This window comes from Schistocerca americana, chromosome 3, assembly GCF_021461395.2.
Source record: "Schistocerca americana isolate TAMUIC-IGC-003095 chromosome 3, iqSchAmer2.1, whole genome shotgun sequence".
Lineage (NCBI taxonomy): Eukaryota > Metazoa > Arthropoda > Insecta > Orthoptera > Acrididae > Schistocerca > Schistocerca americana.
Genome location: NC_060121.1, coordinates 345713736 through 345726375, shown reverse-complemented (window position 1 = coordinate 345726375; position 12640 = coordinate 345713736). Strand labels below are relative to the sequence as shown.

General features: G+C 43.2%; 1 protein-coding gene across 3 annotated transcripts in view; it reads right to left on the bottom strand.

The window, feature by feature from the left end:
- LOC124607116 (tyrosine-protein phosphatase non-receptor type 4) overlaps positions 1 to 12640 on the bottom strand; it is a 181454-nt gene that overhangs the window by 43771 nt on the left and 125043 nt on the right. The window lies entirely within an intron of this gene.

Genomic DNA, 12640 nt, shown 5'->3' with positions numbered 1-12640 from the left:
AACAGGGAAGCGATAGCATGCATGGGGATGCCACAGTGAACTAACTGAGGATCATGACATACCTCCTTGGATGGTACATCCTCTCTTTCATTCCCTGCAATACTTTTGTGCCCTGGGAACCAGCAGAAAGACACCTCCTTCCACAGCCTTTGCAACTGGAGGAGGGCGACCTAAATATTCTGGACTACTTTATCTGCTGAGTACAAGTGTCATCGAGAGTGAAGGGCACTAAGGGAATCTAAACAGACACATCTCGTCTGCTCCAGGGCCAGCAAGAGTGTGTATGATTCTGTTTCAAAGATAGTAAAGTCTTGAGGCAGTCAGACCTTGAGGACATGATCAGGGACAACAACAGAGTAACCAACGGAGTCACCCTGCTTATACTCATCTGTACAGCTACAGAGTAGTGTGGTAATAAGCTAGAATGTCATAAAATAACGTATTAAAAACAACAAATGCAGGAGTGCAACATCTCCTGTACTGCACTCTAAAATTACTCTGGACCTCTGCAGTAGCCACAGTGGCAGGCAGTTAAAACCCTGGAGTTAGGGTTGCACATCCTCTACACCAGGTGAATCCAGCACCCATTGCACCAGACCCCAAGTGGCCTTGTTGCTCACTGATGATTCGAGAAAATGACAGACCAATGGACAAGGAAAGACCAATGCAACAGCATGGTATGCAGTGAATTCAGAACAGCGAGGAACTTACATGCCTGACCCACCAGGAGCGGCAGCTGCCGGATGGTGAGAGTAGCGGTTCCCCTGCCTCAACACAGAGACTGGGTATAAGACTGGTCCTGAAATCACCCATGGCCAGCCTAATCCCCTCCACAGTAGACCGTGACAATAATCTTCAGATAAGAAGGCCTGTTGACCCACACACTGTGCACCCATAGTCTAGCCGCCATCACATGAAATTCCTATAAAACTGGACCAGATGCACCCTGTCCACTCCCCAAGACCTGTGGCTAAAGCATTTTAAGTTGTGCAGTGCCTTCTGGGTCCTGGCATTCAGGTATGACAACCATGACAGATTACACTCATAAAATAAGGTCTATAAACCTCACCGAGATTAAAATGTAGAATAGTGTCCCTCTGCAAATCAGGTCTATTAGAAATGTGATGACAATGATTAAAACGAATGAAACAACACATGAATGAAAGAATACACACAAACACACACACACACACACACACACACACACACACACACACACCAGCAGAAAGCTGATAACCCACCTTTACAGCCCACTCCTCTCACCTCTGCACTGTAAACTGCAACTGACACATCATCACTGTTGCAGCAGTGGAGTAGGAACAGAAAACTGCATTGTACAGCACTCCTTACTACATATATGATACTGTTTATGGCTATGACAAAGAAGATAACACTTAAAACACTGCCCTGAGAACACCATTGTCCTGCTCATAACAATTCGACAACAAGCATTTAAATAGGAAAGACCTTATGAAGATGGGCAGGTAGTAGGAAAGCCCCACTGGTGGATCTGCCCTGGAAAACTGTTGACTTCAAGCAGTGTCATATGCTTTACTGATATCAAAAGAATATACCAAGACAGTGATGTTTACATATGAAGGCTGGCTGATTAGACACCTCAGGCCTCAGGTAGCCAACAGTAGGTCTAAATCCCCTGAATCCACACAGAGCAACTACGGAGCTGCCCAGTCTCTAAACATCTAGACCAGATGTTTGTTGACCATTAGTTCCAGGGTCTTTCCTACACATTTCATTAAGGATACAGGGTACTTATAAATAAATAAATAAATAAATAAAATAAGAAATAAATAAAAAATAGATTTTTCCACCATTTATGACTATTAAATTCTATAGTCTTTTCCTGATTACAATATACACATTATACGATTTCAAATGAAAAATGACCTATATATACCAAATTTTAAAGTTACAGTCGTGTATGCCGCCAAGCCCCCTTTATTTCTGTTACTGAAACCAGTATCATTTCAAAAAGAACCGTGAACTTTCGGATTCCAGCGATTATGCTTATGATACATTGAATGTGTCAGCAACAGTGGAGGTTTCTAGTGTCTGTAAATGATTATCTTTGCTAGTATTTACTTTTTTTCGCTGAAGCAGTTTGTTCACACGTTACTGAATGTTTGTTGCCCAAGTGCTACATATATTTGTGGGAGTACATATCCTTTAGTGTGCAATAAATATAAACTAAGCTACGCATCAAGAAATTCAATAAAAGGAAATTCCGTGGTAACCAGTTCACAAACAAAGCAAGCAACACTTTTGAAAGTGACCTATGTATCAGACCTTCAGAGAAGAAACTCCCACATGGCAAGCCTCCTGTTGATTCAAATTTTTGTGTTAACAATGATGCTGTTTAAAGTTGATTTGTTGTTGTTGATATGGGTATCTTATCTTCTCTGATAAAGGAAGTGGCGAAATGTAAACAACGTGATGGTGTAGGCTGTCTGGAAATAACTGAACAACGAAGTAGCAGGTAGGGTTTAGTGTCAAAATTAGTTGTTCTGTGTAGATCCTGCATATCTACCTCAAAAATGACTTCGAACAGTGTGCATAATTCATATGATGTGAATTTGAAGTTAGTGTATGCAATGTGTGCAATAAGAAAAGAAAAAAAGGCTGCTCAAACATTTTGTGGCTTGATGGACCTTCCTCCTCCTCCCAGTAGGTTCAGCAAGTACATAAAAATACTTTTAGGTGCCTTGACGGTTGTGTGTAAAGCATCAATGAAATGTGCAGTAGAAGAAACTGTAAATATTAGTGGAACCAAGGACATTGCTGTTCCACTTGACGGGATATGGCAACATTGAGGATATCATTCCTTGAATGGTGTTTTAAGTGCTACTTCTCTGGAGAATGGAAAAGTAGTTGATGTTGAGTGCAAGTACTGCCACACCTGCCTTGATAACACTGAAGGACATATTGAACATCAGTGTTCTAAGAATTATGATGGTTATAGTGCAGGTATGGAGTGTGATGGAGCTCTAAAACTATTTCAGAGGTCAGTGCCCATTTATAACGTTAGATATACAAAGTACCTAGGCGATGGGGTCTCTAAAGCTTTCAATAAAATTAACGAGTTCAATGTTTATGGTGATACCTTGGTGACAAACAGGAGTGTTGTGGACATGTGCAAAAGAGGATGGGTGCTAGATTGAGGAAGCTACAAAGAGAAATGAAAGGAAAGTTGCTATCTAATGGAAAATCTCTGTCTGTCCTGAAATAGACGTCCTCAGTTATTATGGGCTGGCGATTAGACGAACTGCACCTCTGAATAATTTTACAGCAATGAGAAAAGCTGTATGGACCACCTACTTACATTAAGTTGTCCACAGATGACCACCCTCTTCACGGATTTTGCCCTAAAGGAGCAGATTCATGGTGTGGTTACCAAAACACAAAAGAAGGTGGTCAAATATACCATCATAAATTGCAAGGTAGGAGACGAGATACTGGCAGAAGTAAAGCTGTGAGCACCGGGCATGAGTCGTGCTTCGGTAGCTCAGATGGTAGAGCACTTGCCTGCGAAAGGCAAAGGTCCCGAGTTCGAGTCTCGGTCGGGCACACAGTTTTAATCTACCAGGAAGTTTCATATCAGCGCACACTCCGCTGCAGAGTGAAAATCTCGTTCTGGATACCATCATAAGCATTTTCTTCCAGAGCCTGTTATGAATGAAATAAAATCAATTTTTAGAGACCTGAATGACCCTGTTTTCCTTAGTAAATGTCATCATGGGGGCACTCAGAACACAAATGAAAGTTTCAACCATTGCATGTGGGAAAGATTACCCAAGAATGTTTTTGTAGGTCTAAATACATTAAAAGTTGGTGTACTAGATGCAGTGTTATGTTTAAATGATGGAGTGATAAGAAGGTTGGAAGTCCTGAGAAATTTAGGCATAAAATGTGGCTCTAATATGGAAGATCAATTGCCTGCATGTGACAGACAATGGGTGCATAAAGCTGAAAGATTCACTCTTCTAGCTACCAAAGAAGCAATAAGTGCTAATAGGAATGCCAAGAGGAAGCTTGAAGATGATGAAATGCTGCAGGATGAAGACTATGCTTCAGGAATGTTCTGACAAGGAAACCTCCCCATCGCACCGCCCTCAGATTTAGTTATAAGTTGGCACAGTGGATAGGCCTTGAAAAACTGAACAAAGATCAATCGAGAAAACAAGAAGAAGTTGTGTGGAACTATGAAAAAATAAGCAAAATATACAAACTGAGTAGTCCATATGCAACATAGGCAACATCAAGGAGACGGTAGGTGCAGTAGTGCCGTAGTCCATTGGTTAGCGTGAGCAGCTACGGAGCGAGAGGTCCGCAGTTCAAGTCTTCCCTCGAGTGAAAAATTTACTTACTTTATTTTCGCAAAGTTATGATCTGTCCATTCGTTCATTGACGTCACTGTTCACTGTAATAAGTTTAGTGTCTGTGTTTTGCGACCGCACCGCAAAACAGTGCGATTAGTAGACGAAATGACGTGCCTCTCCAATGGGAACAGAAAACATTTGATCGCAAGGTCATAGGTCAACAGATTCCTCCACAGAAAAATACGTCTGACATATTCTATACGACACTGGTGACGGCATGTGCGTCACATGACAGGAATTTGTTGTCGACCCACCTAACTTGTGCACTTGGCAAATGGGTAAAAAGATTCTTCTACCTTGCCCGATTTAAGTTTTCTTGTGGATGTGATAATCACTCCCAAAAAAAACTGATGAAAACATAACAGTTTGTCACATAAACTGAAAATAAAAAATTAAACTTTTCACTTGAGGGAAACTTGAACCAAGGACCTCTCGTTCTGCAGCTGCTCACACTAACCACGGGACCACGACGCTCCTGAGCTCACATTGTCCTTGATGTTGTCTATCTTCCGCATGGACTACTCAGTTTATATATTTTGCTCATTTTTTCATAGTTCCACACAACTTCTTCCTGTTTTCTCAATTTATGTGTGTTCAGTTTTTCAAGGCCTATCCACTGTGCCAACTAAATCTGAGGGGGGTGCGATGGGGAGGTTCGCTTGTGAGGCACAGTTTAATTGGACTAACATCTTTATTCGCAATTTCCCGGAAGTTGTATTTTTCAGAATTCAGGTACAAATATTTCCTAAAATTTATAAAGCATTGCTCTAATTTTTTCTGTAACTTGCAACAGTCTATACTTATGGTAGACCTAAGCTTTAACGCAGAATCAACTGAATTATAGAAAAAAAGAACATTTTTATTAGGAAAAAATTTATAAAAATTAAAATGTAAGATGTATTTTTTATCCTTGTAATATATATATAATGGGTGGAATTCAATAGGTCTAGTACCTCAGCCATCATGTCATGCATATCTGGTAAAAATTTGTTCTCCTTCAAATGTATAACATTGGATTAAATGGTACCTCAATTTGAGAAAGCACTCTGTAAAAAAAAATTGCATCAATTTCTTTGTAATTTTTTTAATAACCTTAATCAGGTTCAAAAATATTCAAAATGCTTCTAATTTGTTTAGAAAGTGTGCTGCATTACCTGATATCAACAAAAAATCTGTAAAACATATACATTATAAACAGTGCCTGAAAGAAATAGGTATTGATTTTTACATAATATTGAGCCAGAAAAGTACCCTGTATCCTTAAGGCTACACTCCAGTAGCTACGGGGACATTTGGTCCTTACCTGGTTTGAGAAGAGGCGTCAAAACTGCCTCTTTCCATGGGTTCGAAAAGTGGCCTGTCTGCCATATCAAATTAAAATATCTGAGGAGAATTTCATTTGATGTTGCTGCCGAACATTGAAACAAGCTGTACTGTGTGTGGTCGTGATCGGACGCATCATTACGGGCCTCAGGCAGTGACAAATCCTGCTCCTACATGGAGGAATGGCAGTTATAAGACTCAGAATTGTTGGATATGGTCACGCAGTAGCAGCAAAATGCCATATCCTGGCTGGCAATGACAACCGTCATTGCAAATTGCTCTGCCATCATCTGGCCAATGTCCCGAGCATTGTTTGGAGACAACTTTGTTTCAGCACTGCTGCTACAGTTAAATGACTGTTTACCGGAAATCAACCTAATGGCTTCCTGTTGTTGTTGTGGTCTTCAGTCCTGAGACTGGTTTGATGCAGCTCTCCATGCTACTCTATCCTGTGCAAGCTGCTTCATCTCCCAGTACCTACTGCAACCTACATCCTTCTGAATCTGCTTAGTGTATTCATCTCTTGGTCTCCCTCTACGATTTTTACCCTCCACGCTGCCCTCCAATGCTAAATTTGCAATCCCTTGATGCCTCAGAACATGTCCTACCAACCGATCCCTTCTTCTGGTCAAGTTGTGCCACAAACTTCTCTTCTCCCCAATCCTATTCAATACTTCCTCATTAGTTATGTGATTGACCCATCTAATATTCAGCATTCTTCTGTAGCACCACATTTCGAAAGCTTCTATTCTCTTCTTGTCCAAACTATTTATCGTCCATGTTTCACTTCCATACATGGCTACACTCCATATAAATACTTTCAGAAATGACTTCCTGACACTTAAATGTATACCCGATGTTAATAAATTTCTCTTCTTCAGAAACGCTTTCCTTGCCATTGCCAGTCTACATTTTATATCCTCTCTACTTCGACCATCATCTGTTATTTTGCTCCCCAAATAGCAAAACTCATTCACTACTTTAAGTGTCTCATTTCCTAATCTAATTTCCTCAGCATCGCCCGACTTAATCCGACTACATTCCATTATCCTCGTTTTGCTTTTGTTGATGTTCATCTTATATCCTCCTTTCAAGACACTGTCCATTCCATTCAACTGGTCTTCCAAGTCCTTTGCTGTCTCTGACAGAATTACAATGTCATCGGCGAACCTCAAAGTTTTTATTTCTTCTCCATGGACTTTAATACCCACTCCAAATGTTTCTTTTGTTTCCTTTACTGCTTGCTCAATATACAGATTGAATAACATCGGGGACAGGCTACAACCCTGTCTCACTCCCTTCCCAACCCCTGCTTCCCTTTCATGCCCCTCGATTCTTATAACTGCCATCTGGTTTCTGTACAAATTGTAAGTAGCCTTTCGTTCCCTGTATTTTACCCCTGCCACCTTTAGAATTTGAAAGAGTATTCCAGTCAACATTGTCAAAAGCTTTCTCTAAGTCTACAAATGCTAGAAACGTAGGTTTGCCTTTCCTTCCTATACTTCTGTAAAACAAGTGGAACAGTTGACAGACCCCAGAAACACTTGCCATGATCTTTTCTTGACCCACATTACTGAGCGGCACTCATCACACCACCAAGGTACAGGCTGCCTCAGGTACAGGTTGCCTCCTAAGACGACCTGAGGACTTTGGGATGGATAAGTCACTGCCATGGTGGATCACTTGTATGATGGGGTCCACCCATTCCTGGACACTTGGTGTTCAAACACAGCTAGCTTGCTGAACGATGGGAAGTGGTCACTGGAATGAAGGTCATCAGTTACTCCCACAGACCAGAGTCTGCAAGAGAAAGAGCGGAAAGAGAGGTCAATGGCTGAGGACAACACAGTATCCAAGAAATAAGTAGGATTGCCGGTATTGAGGATGCACAGCTCCTGAGACAAGAAACTCTCCAAAACTCAACCCCTAGAGCAAGTTGAGTTCGAGCCCCACAAAACATTATGGACATTGAAGTCACCCAGCAGGAGGAACGGGTGGGGGAGTTGTCTGACAAGGCCCGAATAGAATCTATCACATCCTATGGAGGTAAATACAGTGAGCAGATAGTGATCTTCTGACCCACACGAACTTTAACTGCTACTGTTTGTAGGTCAGTAACCAAGAAGAGACCTGAGGAGTGGTGCAAGTTATTGATGAACACAGTAACACTGCCCTTTGCTCTTCCCCCAGGCAGTGGAGGGTACAGCCCCTTAGCATTGGGGTGTCAGTAGCTTTAAAATGTGTTACCTGTAAACACAAGCACAGGGGATGCGTCTGCACTAGGAGTTTCAAATCCTCTACATAAGTCCTGAATCCACTCATGTTCCACTGTAGTATTGGAGCCATTTATCATCGGCCTTGCACTTTCACCCCGTCTCTATGTCAGGATAGGAAGCCTGCAATAGACAGAGGTTCGGTCTTGGGACGAGATGATTGCCCTGGTCAGACTTCACATCAACTGGATTCTGAAGCAGAAACAGTAGAACTGTCAGGTCTAATGACATCGACCTTGTACAACGGTTTGTTTTTGCGTCTGGTGGAAGCTTCTCGTTTGCTTTTTTGGCCTAGAAAGGCTCAATAGGATCTACCGCAGCAATGGTAGAGGCAGTGCTGGATTGTTTATCGCACTCTGCCTTAAGAGGTGCCAGAAGCTCTGTAAAGTTGGCAACTGTGTCTTTATATGATTTTCTTGTGGCGGGGGGGGGGGGGGGGGGGGGGGGGGGGGGGGGGGGGCGGCTATGGGCTCTGAAACAACTGCATTGACAAGCACAGGTGGTAGTGCTGACACTAACAACCCCCTTTTGTGTAGAGGCATTGGCTGTTGGAATAGGATTTTTAAAGGCTGAATTGAAAGATTTTGTGAATGTGGGAGATTGCATAGCCTTCCAGATCTTTTTGGCTTCACAAATCGGGACATGTCTCATTGTTGTCAACTGTTGTATCTTTCATTATACAAGGAAGACACGGCAGTCTCTACTCCATACACAATGATCCTGAGAGCAATTGACACACTTTAGGGCAGATGAAGAACCAACTCCTTCGTGAGTGGGCTTACCACATTCGCCACAAGTTGCTTTGCCATTACAACTGAGAACAGTATGCCCATAGTGCTGGTATTGTAAAAGCTCACTGGGCTAGGTGGAGGAAATCTGCCTTTACGTGTAAGTTTCATGCCGTCGAAAGAAAGAATAAATGAGTCTGATTTGGCCTGATCACCGTCCAGCTTTCTCATTAAATTTCACATCAACAACCCTTCTTGGGTTCATTCAGCTTTCAGTTCCTCTTTTGGAATACCTACCAGATCTCTGCTTCACAACACCTTTGCTGCAGTTCAAGGTGTTAAGGCACTTTATTTCAATGTCATTCCCTGAAGCATCTTGCTTTCTAGAAGTTCTTTATTTGTTGGGAACTAACATTTAAACCAATAGTGTTCCATTTCACAATTGCTTGGCTGATTTCAAAGTGCCAGCGATGTCATCTAAACCTTTTAGAATATAGAAAGCGGAAATTTTCATGAGGCTGCCCACTTTCCCTTTTACAATCAAAAATCCCTCTTTCCTCTTTACAATCCAAAATATCCAGTATGAGATTTTCACTCTGCAGCGGAGTGTGTGCTGATATGAAACTTCCTGGCAGATTAAAACTGTGTGCCGGACCAAGACTCTAACTCGAGACCTTTGCCTTTTGTGGGCAAGTGCTCTACCGACTGAGCTATCCAAGCACGACTCACGCCCCGTCCTCAGCGCTTCACTTCTGCCAGTATCTTGTCTCCTACCTTCCAACTTTACAGAAGCTCTCCTGCAAACCTTGCAGAACTAGCACTCCTGAAAGAAAGGATATTGCGGCACACAGTTTTTATCTGCCAGGAAGTTTCATATCAATGTGGTGGGGGAGCACCACTTAACAAATGGCGATGGCTGAAGAGACAGTGCCCAATACGCAACCTAGTTAAAATCACAAGAGGGATGAGAGGTGGTCATCCAAGCCACTGAGAGAGGCTTAATAACCCGGAGCTGGTTCCCATGAAGGGAGGACCAGTGGTGATGCCAAAGGGCCAGCACCTGCTGACAGAAGGCAACACAAGAGACCATCGGAGGCTATGTAAGAACCACCAGGCAGAGGTATGAGGACTAGAGCCTTGGCAGCAGTTTCAGCAGCCTTGTTTCCCGTCAGACTGATGTGACCAGGAATCCACATAAATATCACAGTGGCTCCATCAAGTGTGAGCAAATGACAGTTATCCTGGACCCATTGCATTAAGGGATGGACAGTGTGCAGCAAACAGAGGCTTTGTAGGGCACTGAGAGTCAGAGTAGACGACACAATTGAAAAGCCTGTGCTGCCGGATGTACTGCATGGCCTGATACAGGGTGAAGAGCTCTGTTTTAAATACTAAGCAGTGTTCTGGAAGCCAATACCGAAAAATGTTGGTGCTCACGATGAAGGTCCACCCAACACCACAGTCAGTCTGAGAGCATTAGTGTACACAAGCATACTAATGTGGAATCCCATGTGAATGTCATGAAAGTTAAGGCGATATAGCAAGGCTGGAGTAGCGTCCTTAGGAAGCAAATGTAGGCCAAGGTGAACACAGGCCACTGCGTGGAACTAAGGTGGTGAAGGATTCAAACCCACTGGAAAAGCTGCATGAAATTAAGCTGCCGGAGCAAAAACTGAAAGCGAACTCCAGGAGGTATCAAAGAAGGATGAGCCCCATACTGGCGATCAAAGGAGTCATAAAAGGAGGCATAGAATGGGTGGCCACACATGGCAGACACACAGTATGCATATCTTCCAAGGCGAAAGTCATGGCATTAGGACAGTGGTAGTTCAGCAATTTCTGCATACAGACTCTCAACCAGGCTAGTGTAAAAGGCACCAGTGGCCAAACAGATGCCATGATGGTGCGTACTACTGAGATGGCACAAGAGGGACGGACTTGTAAATGCACAAATGAAACATCCATAGTCTTGCTTCGAATAGACAAGGGACCGGTACAAATGGAGGAGCGTGCTTCGATCTGCTGCTCAGGTAGTACCACTGAGGACACGTAGGACATAGACTGACACATACAGCGGGCTGCCATGTAAGACACGTGGAAGGACCAAGGGAGTTTCCTATGGGGCATAAGCCCCAGGAATTTCATAGATTCAATGAACGGAAGAGCAACAGGACCAAGATGTAAAGACGGTGGAAGAAGCCAATTGTGCTGCCAGAAATTCATAAAGGTTTTGACAGTGGAAAAATAAAAACCACTGTCGAAGCTCCATGAGTAAAGATGATCGAGACATCACTGAAAATGCCGCTCAATGAGAAAAGTTCATGGAGAACTGCAACAGATCACAAAATTGTCAATACAAAGAGAGTTGGAGATGCCCTGCAGGAGACAGGCCATTATGGGGTTTATGACAATAGCAAAGAGAAAAATGCTCAGGACGGAACCCTGAGGCACACCATTTTCCTGGATAAAGGTGACCGACGTAGGACCCACACACCTTGGAAACTCTGTCTTCTAAAAATTCTTGAAGGAAACGGACCATGTGGCCACAGAAGTCCCACGTGTGTAGAGTATGAAGGATACCAGCCCTCCAGCAGGTGTCATAGGCTTTCTCCAAATCGAGAAACATGGCCACAGCCTGGGATTTCCACAGAAAACCATTCATGACATGGGTGGACAAAGTGAAGAGGTGGTCAACTGCAGAACGCCGTGCTCGAAATCCACACTGTGCAACAGTTAGTAAATAGTGAGACTCAAGTGACCACGCCAGCCGGGCAAGGATCATATGTTCCATCACCTTGCAAATATAGCTGGTGAGAGAAATGGGGCAGTAGCTAGAAGGAAGGTGTTTGCCCTTACCGGCCTTAGTTATGGGTATGACAGTGGCTTCATACCAACGTCTGGGAAACATACCCTCTACCTAGATGCAGTTGTATGTATTAAGCAGAAAGTGTTTGCCTGCAAGGTGCTGCAACATCTGAATGTTAATGGCGTCTAGCACTGGGGTGGTGATTGGTACAAAGTGAGGGCATAATCCAGCTCCCTCATAGTGAAGGCCGCACAGTAGCACTTCTGAGCTGAGAAAGTTATCACCTGAGCTGCTTACACTCGTTTTTGATGGAGGAAAGCAGGGGGATAGTGGAAGGAGCTCAAAATCTTCACAAAAGGGCAGCCCAAGATGGAGATAGCAATAGGGTCCACGATGGCATTGTCTGGTACTGTCAGGCCGGAAACTGGGGAATGGATCTTGGTCCCAGAAAAATGTCTGAGGGTGGCCCACATGACAAAAGAGGGAGTGTAGCTGTCAAAAGAACTAGTGAATGAAATCCATCTAGCTTCTTTGCTGTCCCAAAGAAAACGACACTCCGCATGCACCTGTTTATAATGAATGCAGTTTGCCTTCATAGGATGATGGTTAAAAACACAGAGAGCACATCTCAATGTGTGAATTGCATAGTAGCACGCCTCAGTCCACCAAGGGACCGGGACATAGTGTGGTAAAGAGGAAGTGTGAGGAATAGAATCCCCTTGGTGTCTGGGTTTTTCTAGCAAGACAGCACATAAATCAGAAAACCACAACAGTAATGCATCAGTAGCATCTGTTGAAGACAAGCAGTCATCTCGCGGAAATATTGTGCAGTTTAAAGAACACTATCTGACTTAATGCCCGGGATCCAGTCAAGCAGTTATTACACACGGAAAGCATCAACAACATAACTGGTGTTTCACTGATTTAGTCAGTCTGACGTAGACGATAAGAGGGTCTTGCCACATATGCATTACATGGCAATGAAGTTGATTAGTTTCTTGGTAAATTTACTGGCAAATCTATGCTACTGAAGTAATTCACCAGATAGAGGGGCTATTTCCATGCAAGGCCTGCTGCTCCCAATACCCATAAAAATCTCTGTGGTATGTTTAAGGT